The sequence below is a fragment of the Rousettus aegyptiacus genome, unplaced genomic scaffold, assembly GCF_014176215.1.
Source record: "Rousettus aegyptiacus isolate mRouAeg1 unplaced genomic scaffold, mRouAeg1.p scaffold_m13_p_12, whole genome shotgun sequence".
In the NCBI taxonomy this organism is placed as follows: domain Eukaryota; kingdom Metazoa; phylum Chordata; class Mammalia; order Chiroptera; family Pteropodidae; genus Rousettus; species Rousettus aegyptiacus.
In genome coordinates, this window is record NW_023416287.1 from 73,971,181 (window position 1) to 73,983,550 (window position 12,370).

The 12,370-nt window shown below is 39.2% G+C and overlaps 1 protein-coding gene across 3 annotated transcripts in view; it reads left to right on the plus strand.

The window, feature by feature from the left end:
• Nucleotides 1-12,370, plus strand: part of SLC14A2 (solute carrier family 14 member 2) — a 318,969-nt gene that overhangs the window by 140,311 nt on the left and 166,288 nt on the right. For all 3 annotated transcript variants that reach the window (XM_036230000.1, XM_036230001.1, XM_036230002.1), the window contains exon 2: nt 3,439-3,526. The gene's annotated coding sequence lies outside the window, so the exon portion shown is untranslated. The remainder of the gene's footprint in view (nt 1-3,438; nt 3,527-12,370) is intronic.

The following is a 12,370-nucleotide window of genomic DNA, read 5'->3' on the forward strand; positions in this document are numbered from 1 at the left end:
TGAATGCATTTTGAATTTGTTTCTCCTTGGCTTATTTCCAAAATTGGAAAAGCTCTGTATTTTCTTTACCATAAATCATCAAAAAACTAAAGACAGAATGAGCCCATTCTGCACCCTGTTTTGGTTAAAAATGGAGAAAACTGTTCACATTTCCCACAGCAACAGGCTCTTGCTACAGTGGTCAAGACTCCATCCATTTTCATCCAGGAGGAAGGGTCCTTTGCAAGGACACCATGAGATATGGACACTCATTTTACTCAAAATACTTAAATGTCTACTCCCAGATAAGATTCCTTGTTTCTTTTAGAGATCTTCAGTGGACGATTTCCTTAATTTTTTTTTCTTTTGTCTCCGGTCTCTCAAACTCCTCCAACTTGCTCATGCTCTGTACCCTTCTCACTGCTGAGCAGACAGCAAGTACTTGCTCACACCACCCACATCAACAGACAGGGTCCACAGACATGCCGACTGCCCATGGAGTGTCTGTGCAGCGTCCAAGACTAAGATGGATAGGACGGCAGGAAATAGAGGGCCAGGGAGAGGCATACTGCAGTCCAAGCTAGTATTCCTAACAAAAGCACAATGACCAGCTGTCTCTGCCCACAGCCAGGACCTTCAGTGCTCTTTCTTCCAGACATCTATCAATATTACCCCTACAGCACACATCACCAAAGCGGAATTCTCCTTTACCTGCCAGAAAACCTATGCCCATGCTGACCCTAGCCCTGCTCTAGGGTCCTGGATGGGTTTTCACTGGGGCCACCAAGCATCCTGATCTGTCTGAAACAGTCCTATTTCATGTCTGGTGTCCTGTCCAATTAAGTATTTGTCCCAGTCAAAAGTGACTTTTGTTTGATAAATTATATATTCTTCCTAGTTTAATTTAATGCTTAATTTTCAAAAGGCAGTGTGAGTTGGAATGCCTCTAGTTATAAGAAAATTTATTTTCTTTCCACCTTTGTAGAATAAGATTAGGACTCACCAAGAGAATGAGCCAGGCAAGGACTTGAAGTCCAGGCACGTAAATGATCCGGGCAGGTGATTGGGAAAAAGTCAGAGTGGCCAGACAGGTTCAAGGAAGTATTGTATGAGGCTTGAGGGAAAACTTATCCCAAAGATTAGGAGGAGGAGCAGGACTCCAGGCTCAGGAGAGACATTTTGGGATAACACAATCCCCACGTCAGAAAGAAGAGCATTTATGGAGGATTGGCATTTTGTGCGGCCCTCTTTCTTCTTTCTTTGTGCCTGCACGTTTTGGCTAGTCATGCACCAGTGATTTCTCTCTGCTATTTCATTTATGGCAATAACTTCAGGTCCTGTGTCTGGTCATAATGGTGATCTATGTATGCCATCTACAGTGGGCATGGATAATGAATCCTATTTTATTTCTTAATTAAGAATTTGAAAGTACCGCAAATTACTGCAATTAACATGGATTTTCTTCCTCATTTATTTACTTATTTAGATGTCTAAAATTGCACCCTTAGCTTAAACCAACTGCAGGGTTCAGAGCCTGTTAAAATATATAGCATTCATTAAAATATTCATTCTTCCCCAACAGTGAAGCTGCAAATTGGAAATGGAGGTGGTATCTATATAGGCAAAATTTTTCCCCCAAAAATATGGGGACAGCAGTTCTATGCCTATGTAGAACACACTGAAAGCTGCTTAGGATGGGCGAGCTGGTACTCATGGGGAAGGCAATAGTTTCCAAGATGGCAGGGCATTAGAACCAGGTCTGAAATGCTGGTGGTTCTCTTTCCATTGGAATATATTAAAATCAGTCCATCCAGCCTGGTAATTTAAAAAGTTGAATCTATCGAAAATCCTTTGTGTGACAGAAAGACGCTAAGATTTTCAAAATAGACTATTATGTTTACTTTCACCAGTGTTGTTGTTTTCCTTCTCAAAGTCCTTGGGGCTATGAGCATTGTCATATTTTCAGAAGTTCAGTGCTCACTGAAAGATAACAATAACAACTTGAGGGGAGTCGAAGTCATCTAACTGATTTCAAAACAATAGTACTTTGAATAAACTGTTTACACTCAAATTATCTAGTAGTTTTGAAGATTCAACTTTAGACTTCATTCTTAGGTTTTTGTGTTTGTGTTTGGTTTTGTTTGTGACTGGTTTCATGGAGACACAGCTCAAGACAGAGTGGTTGAAATTAACCAAAAGTATGCTTCAGAAATATGAGCTCTTTGGTGTGGGCCAGCGGCCACTGAAAACTACAACCAGCAGGGGTGTAAATGGGTACAATCCTACCAGAAAGCACTTGAGAAATAGCGTCTCGAAAGCCTTAAAAGATGCAAACCCTTTAAAATCGAGCCATTTCACTCCAAGGAATTTATCCTTACGAAAGAATGAAGATCATGTACCAAGATTTAGCTACAATGACATTCATAGCAGCCCTGTTTATAATAGTAAAACAAATAAAATAAAACACCGAAACGCACAGCAATAAAAGATTGAAGAAATTATGGTACAACTTTATGCTGGAATAATAAACAGCTATTAAAAACTGTGTTGATATCTATGGCTACATTTCTCCAAAACTTAGCAGCTTAACACAACAAATGTATATCGCCTCACGGTTTCCACGGGTCAGGAGTCTGTGGGTATGGCTGAGTTGGATCCTTTGACTTGGGGTCTCCCATGGGCTACAATCAAGGTGTTTGAATCATCTCAAGGCTTAACTTGGAGAGGATCCACTTTCAGGCTCATTTATGTTGTTGCTGGCAGGATTCAGTTCCTCCAGGCCTGCTGGTTGGAGGTCTTTCTCAGTTCCTTGCCCCAGTTCCACTGCCCTTCTTTCTGTAGTGCAGCCCATAGCATAGCAATTGGCTTCATCACAGAAAGCAAGCCAGAGAGCAGGAGAGGGTGAGCAAGACAGCAGCCTGACTCTTTGTAACCCAGTGTCAGAACTGACATCTCATCGCCTTCTAATATTTTATTTTATTAGTTAGAAGTAAGTTGGGGGTCCAGTCCATATGCCAGGGGAAGTAATTACATAACGGTCAGGACACCAGAGGGTGGGGATCATCAGGAACCATCTTGGAAGTCTACCATACTGCTGAAGTTTATTTATTGACAACAGGTATACGTGACATTGTATTCAATTAAGAAAAGCAGGTCATAAAACAGTATGTACAGTATGATCCCAGTTTTATAAGCTAAAAGCAACAGAAAAAATATATCCATGTATACATAAATATTCATGAAACCATCTCTAAGGGTTCCATGGGTTAACAGTGCTTATACCTGGATGGTGAGATGACAAATGACTTTTATGTCCTATTTCTTAATCTGTTTTTTCTACTTTTTCTAAAATAAACATGTATTGTTTACTATTTTTAAAAAAGAATAAGTGTTATTAGTTTAAAAACAAAGCAATTTAAATCTTCTAGATTTCTTACTTCTGACTGTCCATATTTACAGGACTATTTCTTACTACTTGAAGTCAACAAAATAGAAGTTCACAAGATTTTTTATACAATCTATTGATCCTTCTGTGACCAAGGAAATTGTGAGTATATTCTAAAACTTGTCATTGTGTTCGTGTCTTCTAAAACAACTCTTGTCACCCAAAATGCTACCATGAAAAACTAAAATTGTTTTTCCCTTTGAGGTCACTAGGATTATATGGGAACTACGATTGACCTGGGGGGACTAGGTCCCATAATGATATTCTTCCCTTGAGCCAATGTCTTTCTATCTCAATTCTGGTTGCTTCTAGACCACAAACTAGCATGATCAGATGGCCATCTTCTCTGCAAAACTCTAAAAGGATAGGTTCTGTTTATGTGTCAAAAATAGCTGGACAAATCTAACACTGCTGAACATGTTTCCAAGTTTGAAAAAAGAGAGAGGATGGGTGAGCAAGAAGATGAAGCCATTAATAACCCTCACATTTCATTAGTTTCCCTGCCTCATGCCACCAGGAGGGCCTGAGCTCGGATGCCTCTGGTTCAGGGTTGGAATAATTTCTCTAGCAATGTAAATGTTATCTTAAGGTCACTTACTAATGAAAACTACAGTTTCACCAAACATAGATTTTCAGTTGCTTGACAAGCAGACAGCTGTTCTACACCTATATAGAACACAATGAAAGCTGCTTAGGCTGGGTGAGCTGGTACTCATGGAGAAGGCAATAGTTTCCAAGGTGGCAGGGCTAGAATCGGGTCTGAAATACGGGTGGATCTCTTTCTATTGGACTCTACAGTACAGTACCTGGTGTAAGAGGCAACACTCAAACCTTGGTGGTTTAATGTAACTGAACCAAAAAGGGGTGCTCACTCGACACACAGCAGAGCTGAACACCAAACGCTGACTTTTGCAGTGGAGAAATTGAAAGAATTTATTGGCAAGGCACCAGGCCAGGAGAACGGTGAGTGGGCACTCAAAATCTAAACTCCCCTATGGTTTTTAATCAAGAGTTTTTAAAGGTAGAGATTGTGGGTTAGATGTTAAGGGTCAAGGATAAAGCTGATCTGTTAGTTCCTGTGTAAGTTTCCATGGTTTTCTTTAGTTTGATTCAGTTTCTGACGTCATCTTGTCTGGTGCTTTTGTCACTGTGGTAGGGTGATTTAACTGGGTTGGGGAACCAAGATTCTGCAAAATATCTCATATTTGTGAATCAGTGATGTTCTCTTTATAGTGAAAGGCAGAAACTAAACATCTGGTCACCTTTGTTATTATTTAAGTTATCATTATTTGGTGCTTAACTAGCTATATTTTGTATTATCTCAAGCAAAGTATACCTTTAAATGTTCTTTCTGAAAATTGCTTTACAAGCAGGCCTCTAGGTCATAACTAACATACTTTCTTAATATTTGACTATAAGCTATGTGGTAGCCTAAGCAATGGAAACATTTAGTTCAAGCCTGTACTTGTATCTCTGCACTCTATGATCTGATACCTTAACATATTTACTGTTAACCTCCTATTTCATTAACAATAGATCACTTTTTCCTCATATAAAGCCCACATGGATGTTTATCTAAGCAGTGGTTCAGAAATCCAGGTGCCTTCTATCTTGTGGCTTCACTGTCTTCTAGGGCCTCTAATTTTTATGCTGAATCTTCTGCATTCACTTTGTTGACAAGGAGGAGAAAGATGACACACCCATTTTCTACCCTACCATGACCCACAATTGATACACATCCCACCCCATTGAAAAGAACTAGTCACATGGGACTCACCTTGATGAAAGAGACCTCAAGTTAGTCTCTGGTTGCCAGTCACTTCCAAACAACTCCACTCTGTGGTAGGGGAAATACATTATGGGCTTAGTCAGGAAAAATAGTGTCAGAAAGTTCTTACTGAGAAAATTCTTAGTGGGCATTCATACATCCACCCCAGAGCGGAGATTAGTTTACTTATTAATGAATTATTGAATAGTGAATCATTCTGCCCTATAAGATACCAAACTTCTCATGGTTAAGGCAACAAGCCAGTGATAATAAGTCTTTAAGGACTCAGTGTCAGTCTACACTGAAGTGCCTGCCGGTGCTGAAAACCCATAAAATTCACTGAGATCTCAAGATATCAGCCTTCAAACTAACACACACACACACACATACACATACTCTCTCTCTCTCTCTCTCTCTCTCTCTCTCTCTCTCTCTCTCTCTCTCTCTCTCTCTCTCTCTCTCTCCCAGCTTTAGTTTCTTATTGTGCCAAATGATAATAATAGAATCTACCTCTTAGTGTTGGTGTACCCAAAGAAATAATCATGGTACACATTATCTCAAAACATGAGTGACGTCTCCAGTAAGTACCCACATATGATGAATAACCTCAGAAATGCCTTGCCAAACACTACCACAATTGCTGGTTCTTGTAATATCGTTGTTACTATCAGGCCACAATTACAATGATTAGTACTGTCACCAATAATAAAATCATAATATCTCTTCTCTACAGCGCTTTACATTTAGGTATTTGACTCTCATGGCACCCTCATAAAGTGGAAAAGAGACTATTTTCACACCCAATTCATAAGAGAGAACTGAGCCTCATGGAGGCTAAGTAATAACAACCAAGATCACATTACAACCCAGTCAGAGCCACCACTTGACTCTCAAACCCAGGTTTTTTAAGTTGAAATGATACCACTACACCAAGTGTTAAATGGGATCTCGTTGGAAGGAACGGAATCATTGAGGAGACCTGCTCTCGCCCTCTCAGGTTGTTCAGGTGAGTTAGGGATGCCTTTAAGGATTGTTCCTTTTTTACACCACTGGCCTCAGATTACCTTATCTCCTTCGAAGTTAGTTGGTCTAATTTCCTCCACTCTGGTACATTTGGAGACATCAACTGGTCAGCATACCAACCTTAGTGAGGCAACTGACAGACTGGAATCCACCTCTAGGTTTCTTTGGGTTTTCTTTCTTCTCCCTTCAACTCTTTGGCCTTTTTGCAGCCAGCTGTAATGACTAGTTGCTTAGCAGCTTTATTCTTCCTACCTAGAGCAAGAAACAAAAACAAAACAAAACAAAACAAAACAAAACAAAACAAAACTGTTTCTGGTAGGCGGCATACGGTCTGTGGAGACCATGTTTGACCCTGCATTGGCCAACTCCAACTGACAGTAACAATGAGCTGTAGTGGGCATGGGTCTCCATGTAGAGAGGAGCCCCTGGGCCCAGACCTGCTGCTGACTGCTCTGTTGACGTGAGGGTCACTTAGGTTCTTTAGATCGCAGTGCCCTCGTGTGTCAAATCAGGCAGATGATACCCACCCTATCTACCTCCCCTACTTTGTTATGGAAATACTGAGAACTTGGGGCTCAAACAAATGGACAGACAGAAAGTGCTTTGAGAAGCTTAACATAGATAAATGTCGCAGAGAGTCGTCATTATCACTATGCTGTTGCCATTATTATTTTGTGGTCAGCTCGGCTTTCCTTAACACAGTAGTTAATCAAGTGGCAACTACGTTGGTTTCCCACTAGGAAGGAGAAGGGGCCAAATGAGGCTCTATTTTTATCTCATTTTAGTGTCCAGTTTCTTTTTTCCACAACAGCTATGTCTATTTTAATTACATTGGCATTTCATGATACTTACTCCTAACTATAATCAGGCTAAGGACTTTTTTTTCAGGTTTTTCCTAGATAGTATTAAGAGATTAATATAGCTAAGGACTTTTTTAAGTCCTAAAAATGGCGGATGTCCTTAAAGGCTGAATTAACTTTCACCAGCAGCCAGAACACTGCTACCTTTGATCCCATCTCTAAGCTTAATACCTACAACTTTTAACGAATTATTTTCAACATAACAAAAAAAAAATTTTTTTGTTGTACCTGCAGGTCCACTAGTATAGAAAAAAAAATTGACAGATCCATTAATCATCAGGCTGTGGTTCATAAATTGTCCACCAGCTGAGATGCATTTTTCCTGTGGCCATGAGGAATTATGGGAAATTTAGAAACTGACATAAAGACAGACCAGAAGAGCCAGACAGACAAAGAGAAAGAATATGTCACTCCTAACCCTGGTGCATGACCAATCTGTTGCTTTCTGCAGAATCTCGAATAGGCTTGCCTCAGTATAATCATCAAAAAGACAAATGAACACCTGCCTCATTAGAAGGAAAATATAGATGTTGCAAAGTAGGGAATCTAGTCAAATTGGAAGAGCTTTTGCAAATATGTGACCTAAAATAACCATTTTACAGATGAAAAAAACTAAGGCTCATACAGGTGAAGGACACATTCAAGGTCATAAAACATGAACAAGTATTAAGATGAACTCTTAAGAGAAATATATTAGTTTTCTATTGTAACAAATTGCCACAATTTTAGTGGCTTAAAGCATTTATTATCTTATGGTTCTGCAGGTCTTACAGGGGTCTCATTGGGCTAAAACCAAAGTGTCGGTGGTGCTGCATTCTTTTCTAGAGGCTCTGGGAGAATTGGTTTCTTTGCCCTTTCCAGCTTCTAGAAGCTGCCCGCATTCCTTAGTTTAAGGCTCTTTCCTCCATCTTCAAAGCCAGCAATATTGCATCTCTCTGATCCCTTTTCTGTAGTCACATCTTTGATCACAGCTAAGAAAAGTTCTCTGCTTTTAAGTACCAATGTGATTAGATGGGATCCACTCGAATAGTCTAAAATAATCTCCTTATCTCAAGGTCAATAACCTTAATTACATCTGCAGAGTTTCTTTAACCATTGTAGATAATAGATTTACAGGTTCAGGGAGATTAGGGTGTGGACACATTTGGGTGAGATGGGCATTATTTTGCCTACCACAGTGTAGATAAATTTACAGAGAAAGAAGATGCTAAGTCAATAGAGAGTTGATTCATTGAGCAATAAAATAACTGTGGATACCCATTATAGGTTAGAGTCTCCAGGAATCTGACTCTAGATGGATATGTTTGTCAGAAGTAAGAATGTTCTCAGGAGAACACCTGCAGGGGAAGGTAATGTGGTAGGAATGGGCAGAGGGAGAAGCTGGGCTGCAGGATTGCCACATAGCCTCAGCTGACCCCATAAGGATCTCTAGAATGGAATTGGCCCTTCAGAGTTGTCACAAGGGGCTGAGCTTTTAAACTCTTTCCCCCCGAATTGCTATGGCCACATAAGCAGTAATAGGATGTGGGCTACCCCAAGAGGGGTCATGACCTTGGGCAAGTCAGCTCTCTTTTGACAAGGACAACTCCCATTAGTAGAGGAATTTGCTCTTAATTAATGAAGGAGAATCTAAATAAACAGTCACAGCTTCTACCAGAGCACCTATCCCTAAGTTTCATGTCCACATTTGAAGAAAATAATAACAAAGTCAGCTGTCATCCATTCGGAATAATACCTGACTGACAAATTTTACAAAGCGGTCCTAAATTCAGAACTTACAAATCAGAAGGAAAATACTCATGTACTTTACCTACAGTGTAAAGCTAGACAAGACAGGGTCTAGAAAGAGAGTCAAACTTGGGAGCAAGAGCAGACAAGGGTCACATGGGGATAGGGGAATGAGATTGAGTCAGACATAGCATGGACCCTAGAGGGGAAAAAAAAAAAAGGCAGATTGTGAGTTCTGGGGATTAGAATCGAATCCCAGGTCAAAATCCCACGACTCTGCACAAATCACAGCAGAAAAAAATGGACATTGGCAAAGGCTAATGGCAGAGGTGGTAGTGTTGATATTGGCTTAGAAGGATCCCAGCAATTTCTAGCAGAGACGGGTGGTCAGAACAGCAGAGCCCAGTATCAATTGTGGAGGTGGCTAGAAAACAGGAAAAAAAAAATTCCTGTTTCAACAGAACTGAGGAAAGGGCAAGAACCTAATTGCCAAGGAAAAGAGTGTTCTATATTGGATTAGACAGGTGGGCTACAGTCTTGTGTCGTCTGGCCTATAAATGTCATTTGGCCCAAGCCCAAGTCTGATTTTGGCACAGGAGTAAAAGATGCTCCAGACATATGAGTAGCAATGGTAAGGAAGATGCAGAGACTTTCCATATGCTCACTCCAAGGGAAGTCCTTTCACAGAACATCAGGGCCAACCTTAATGTTCATTCTAATGGAATGATATCTGCATGGAGATTATAAAGACTAATTTGTTCCCTCCTTTGAACCCCTGAGGCTCTCACTTTCTCTAATCAGTGCTGAGCCCAATCCCTGCACCAAAACAGCTCTGCCTAGTTGTCCTGAGAGACATTATAGACTCCCAACCACCTCCACTTCATATATCCAGGCTGCAAAGCCTAAAGGAAATGGTATTTAAGAAAGAGACTGCCTACATTTTCTGGAAGACTGTGTAGACGCTGTACTGGGTCAACCATACTTTAGGCCAAACGGATACGATTCTCCTACATACCTTGATTCAAGCGGTGAGAGCAAAGAATTTCAACACAGTAAACATCATTGCCTTCTTGTAAGTCCTTTCTGACACATAAATATCATCAAGAATACTAATAATAATGCCTTCTGATTCTTATAAGGCTTCACATTTGCCACACACTACTATGTACATTATTTCTTTTTAATGTCACAGTACTGGTTTGGGGAAGGGAAATTATTATGTCCCTTGTAAAGATGAATAAATCAAGATCCAAAGAGTTTGAGTGACTTACCTTAAGTTGCAAAATTAAAGTCTGAAATTGGGTCCAAGTCTTATGAATCCATGTTGCCTCTAATACATTATTATAAAAAGTCTACCCCAATGAAAGACCTTTGTGTCTCACAATCCTGGAAGTTTGAGGAGAAAAGAGAATCAGGAAGTGTAGAGAAAGCAGAAAGCTGAGGAAATGATAGTCTGACTTGCACATTTTGTATTAGGTCAGTCCTCAGATTATTGTTTTTAACTCTTTTTTATTTTACCTCAGTATTTTTAACTGTCCAAAGTGTTCTCATGTCCTTACCTCATTTGATCAGCTCAGCAACTCTGTGAGGTAGGCAAAGCAGATCTGATTGATGAGGAAACTAAAGAGACGTTAGATGACTCACACAAGAACAGATAGCCACTTGGTGGCAGAGTTGGAGCTGGAACCTAAATCTTTGGAATAGGAATGGAGTAGAAGAAAAGTACCTGCTGAAAGAGACAGGAAAAAAGCATTTTATTAATAGATTCTTCTAAATTTATGTAAATTTTACAACATATGAATTAAATCATGATGCCATATACCTTAAACGTATACAGTTATGTATGGCAATTATATCTCAATAAAACTGAGAAAAGTGAATTTAAAAATTCATATAAAAATAAAAAGGGCTGAGAGTAGCCAAAAGAATTTTGAGAAAGAATGCAAAGAGGAGGGGACTTACACCACAGATATCAAAACACATGATAAAATAGGGTGATAGAGGTGTAGGGATGCAGAGGCCAATGGAATAAACTAGGAAGTCCAGAAAGAAGCCCATGCATTTTTTTGGAAATTTGGTGTACATAACAGAGGTGATTACAAATAAGTAGGCAAAGTATGGACTGTTTGATATACAGTGTCACAACAATTGATTCTCCATATTGGAAAATTAACATTGGAGCTCCATTTCATTCACAAAATAACACCAAGTGTTGCAAATAAACTCCGGATGGATTTAAGGCTAAAAGTTAAAGAAAAAAATGTTTAACTATTAGAAGAAAATTCCGGAAGGTATTTTTATATCTAATCAGGAAAAGATTTACTAAGATTCAAAAATATCACAAAAGAAAAAGATAAATTAGATTACATTATAATTTAAGACTTCTATATCACTAAAAACACTAAGAACAAAGCCAAAAGACAAATGAGAGATTTGCAGGAGGATTTGACCAACAAAGGATTAATATCTAAAATATGTGTGTGGAGGTAGGGAGAGGACTACAAATGATAGAAACCAAACAGCCCAGTAAAAACATCAGGCAAAGCATAGAAATAGTTCATAGAAGTATAAATCAAAGCTTTCTATAAAAATATGAAAAGATGTCCTACCTCATTAATAATTGGGGAGATGTCAATTAAAGCAAAACAATACCATTTCGTACCCATCCAATTGTCAAAAACTAAATGGTCTGACAATCGCAGATTTTTGTGGGAAGCGGGTACTGTCATTCTGGAGGGAGTATGAATTATTTTAACCTTCTTAGAGAGCAATTTGGAAGTATCTTGTAAACATGAAGAAATGTGTCTCTATGACAACTAGTTGAACATCTAGATATATGCCCTAGAAAAATACTCCTGTGTGTAATATGACATGTAAAAGGATGTTTATTATTGCATTCTTTGCAATATTAAAAATTTGGAAACAATCTAAATGCTCATCAATAGGGCAATGGAAAAGCAATGTACATTTCAGAGCTGTGGGCCTTGGAGAGCTAAACACATGTATCAAGATGGATGATTCTGGAAAACCCAAGTTGAATGGAAAGAATTAAATCATATTACCATTTACATACGTGTTTAAAACACAGTATTGTCTATCACTTATGGATTCAAATATATGTGTGGTAAAATCTTAAAAACACGTAGAAAGATCCATGCAAGTACAGGAGAATGAATTCTCAGAGGAAGAATAGGCTCAAGGACAGTTCAAAGAGGGTTAAACTGAACCTGTAATGTTTTATTTCTTTAATTTAAAAAAAAAATACAAAAGCAAATTTAGCAAGATGCTAGCATTATAACATTCTGTGCTATGGATATTGAGTGTTTGATACAGTAAACAATTCAGGAAAGAAAAAGTTATTCACCAGCAACCTCTCTATCCTCCAGTGGAAATGAGAAGGCAGCAGGGAGCATGAGTCCACAGGACACTGAGCTGACAGCTTTGAAAATTATTTTTGCTTTGGATTTCAGCTCATGCACACACACCACGACAATTCCACACATGGGAGCAGTGGGGTCATGAGAGAAGCACAGCCAAGCAAGATAGTCAAGCCCCATGAGGGGCCCC